Source organism: Cibotium barometz, unplaced genomic scaffold, assembly GCF_041138505.1.
Source record: "Cibotium barometz isolate CiBa-2024 unplaced genomic scaffold, ASM4113850v1 ctg539, whole genome shotgun sequence".
NCBI lineage: Eukaryota > Viridiplantae > Streptophyta > Polypodiopsida > Cyatheales > Cibotiaceae > Cibotium > Cibotium barometz.
The window spans coordinates 76,411-80,083 of NW_028229454.1; positions in this window are offsets into that span (position 1 = coordinate 76,411).

Consider the following 3,673-nt stretch of genomic DNA (forward strand, 5'->3'; position numbering starts at 1 on the left):
GCCCCACGCATTTAACCAGCAGCGGGCGAATGCGTGGTTCACCGGTTCCACCGAATACTCTATTGATGTCGAGGCACAAGTGCGCTTGCCAATGGTGTGTGTGCTGTCCTTATTGGACTCAGGCCTTTCCTTGTCCAGGCATCTGCGCCCTCTTGCTGCGCATGTGCGAGGGATGCGCCTTATCCATAGCCTGTATTGCGTGGGGGGACCTCGCCTGACGCCAGCCGGGATCCCTTCTCCACCGATCTGTAGTTCGTGATCCGTAAGCCTCACCTGTGTCTTGGAGACACGGTCGGGAGCCGCCAAGGGCAGTTTTCGGCGGAGTCCAGTAGGCCCCTTTCTCGACATGCTATGAGGCTCTAGGAGAGGAAATTATCCCATAGAGTGAGTCGAGCCCGTCTCGCCGCGGAGCAACAGCAGCGTCCAGATAATCTATCTATCCGGCAATTCATCCGGTGACTTCGCGGTCGCCAAGGAAGCCCCGGGAAGCATCAAACATCTCCAAGGAAATCCATGGAGCAATCTTTATATAGCAAGCACTGGCTCCCAGTGCGACTTCATGAAAAACAGTCAGGGAGAAAGTGAAAGAGAATGAAACGCACGTGATGGTTACTATAGCGGTTCCTTTCGACCCCGGAAAACGACCAGAAGCACCTGCTACAAAGCTACCAGGCAGGGGCAACGATACTATTGGTAAATACGTACTCAATGAATCCTTTCTTTCTTGTTTCTGGTATTCATGGCAGTTTGTCCAGAATGGAAACGCAAAGCGTTTTTTCTTTTACAAAATGCGCACGCACTTATATACAAAATTCTTTCACGTTGAACCGATGACTCGACCCTGCCGGTTACTAGAAATACTACCGTTAGGAGATACGTACAAAACCGGTTACCAGGGGATACAATACGTATGGAACTGTATTACACTCACGGAAGGAAACGGATTAGGAATTGACCGGATAGGGATACAAGCGGAACCTTGGGGAATATGCAGGAAAAATTACTGAAACGATGGGTCTGGTCTTTGGTAAAAATACTTCTGTGGTCGCTATCGATAGTAATATGCTTTCTTTTGAGTGACACAATATTGCCTTTAACATATCGCTTTCTGTCTCTTAGATGAGGAGGCTCTCGCTTCTTTAATCTTCTCCAAGGATACGAGTAAGAAGAAAAAGAAAAAGCGAGATGCAGAACCTCAATTAGACCTTGATGTTACGCCAACCCCACGTGGCGATTCAATACCCGAGTCGGTTAGCGAAGACGCCGTTAAACCAAATCCAAGTAGCAATTCAATGTCCGAGTCGGGCGGCGAAGACGACGTTACACCAAGTAGCAATTCAATACCCGAGTCGGGTGGCGAAGACCGTGTTACACCAAACCCAAGTAGCGATTCAATACCCGAGTCGGGCGGCGAAGCCGATGTTACACCAAATCGTTGTAGCGAAGACGGGGTTATACCCGAGCCGAGTAGCGATTCCATCCCCAAGTCGGGTATGGGCTCGCTACGCGAAGGCGAGGTTAAACCCAAGCCAAGTGGCGATGTTATGCCAAGTAGCAATGTTATGCCCAAGCCAAGTGGCGATGTTATGCCAAAGCCAAGTAGCGATTCCACACCCAAGTCGGGGTTAGATACGCCCAAGCCGCTAGCACCGGTTTACCCAAGTCGCGCGGCTCTGACATTGGTACACCCAATCCTAAGCAGGAACAAGATCTTTTTGCTCCAGCTGCTGTGAGTTAAGCGTAGGAACAAGATCTTTTTGCTCCAGTAGCCGTGACTCAAACGTTGGGGTTAACAGTACGGCAGATAATGCAAGCACCGAGGATTTAAAGCCTGAATTACCCAAGGATAAAGCAAAGGCTACTCACGCCAAAACCCACAGCACTAAGGAGCGCATTAGGAAGCTTAAGAGTGAGGCGAAGCTGCTTTTTGGAAGGCAAGCTTCAAAGGGTAAGAGCTTGATAGGAAGCGTTAGGCTAGAACCTTGGCAGGTGGCTCCCTCAAGGCGCTTGTTAGACTCTATTTACCCTGTTAGTTTTTCTCCGTTTCAAGCTTTACTTTCGAAAAGCCCTGTTTGCGGCTCCCGTAGAGGAAGAAAAGGAGAAGTATCCAAAGGATCCTATCCTCTACCTTGATATCTATAAGATACGTCCACGTGTCTTACAAGCTACAGGGAAGAAGACTGAGTGGGCTAGACTCGGCAGTGACGTGTCTAGGGATCGGGCGAAGATTAGGCCTGAAATATGAGCCAGCAGGCAAGGTCCGCCCATTTGCCATGGTGGACACGATCAGGCTTTGCCTCGACAGACCAGTCCATGACTGGTTGATGGAGATTCTGAGGTCTATTCCCCACCCAGGATGGGACTACGGGCTTGCGGTAACCTACCTACCCTAAAGCGGTAACCTATTGTTTGGTTTGCCCCCCGCCGCCTACGGGCTTGGTCTCTTCTAGCCATTTTTCCCTTGGAATTGGCCAAGTTCAAAGAAGCGTTGCCGGATTGAATGAAAAAAAGAGGGAGGGTGCTATTCCCCGTGTTGAAATTCAATTCAAAGGGTCCAACGGTTTTCGTTGATTCTGTCCTCGGAAAACCAACCCCACTTACTGTCAGTTTCTTTAATTGGTTTACCTATAACTATATCCTTTCGTGCGACATTCGGAGAGAATTCAAGCACTGTGAATTTTCAGCACTATGCAATTCAAATGATTCAAAGCGGTGATGTACGAAGGTCAAGCTTAGCGATTACGGTCATAATGGCACTTATCATTAGCAGCAAATATTATCCCCAGTTCTTCCGGGTCTTCAAACTCTTACTTTTGACGGTTGTCCCATCCATACTTGTCTATTTATCTACGGGAATTTCAGTCTATTTACTGGACCCTCCTAAAGTAATAGCCAATTCTATGAGGCGATTAGTAACTTCTTAAAAGAGGGGGGCTTATTCAACCATGGAGAGGTAGGGAAAGTATCGCATCAGTACGAAAATCGGGGGGATTCTTGGAAAAGACCCTTTTAAAGGATTCAAAGGAAGGGCAATAACTCAATGATGTTAGCTAGTTTTCCCGCTCGATCCGGGTTTGGTTTCCCTGTAGAGTATGACACGGGTTCTCGAAGCTTTCCAAATAACTTTAGAGGTGAATCCCTCCCTCAGACTTCTACTACGTCGGAAATTGAAGCGATCCTAGATCGGGTGATTCTTGGTAACGAGGAAGAACATTTGCGCAATGCCCCTTCCGGATGGCTGCAACCCCCGTCATCAGGCAACGCACCTTCGACCCATGTACCTTCATCCTCCAGTGCCCTTCAGCTACCCATGCCTTCAATGCTTTTGATTAAAAGTGTTAACACGTGCCACCCCTCCTAGCAGGTGTATTAGCCCTTTGAATTGAATTTCAAAAGGACAGACAAAGCTCTGGGGGGCGAGCCCTTAAGAGCAAAAGTTGATTCAACTTGCTTTTTTCGAAGATCCGAACGCTGCTGATAGATTCCACGTCTGATTTCTTCTAGGCCTCTGTAGAACCCCCCTAGTTATATGCAACATTTCTTCCTCCAGTTCGAGTTATTTTGAGATTGGTAGAAGTCAGAGTAGATGCTGAGGAATTAAAGCGATTCATGAAATAATTGAGAGTGGTTTCAGAATCTCGCATTCCTTCCGGGGAATACTCAGAATCTAGAA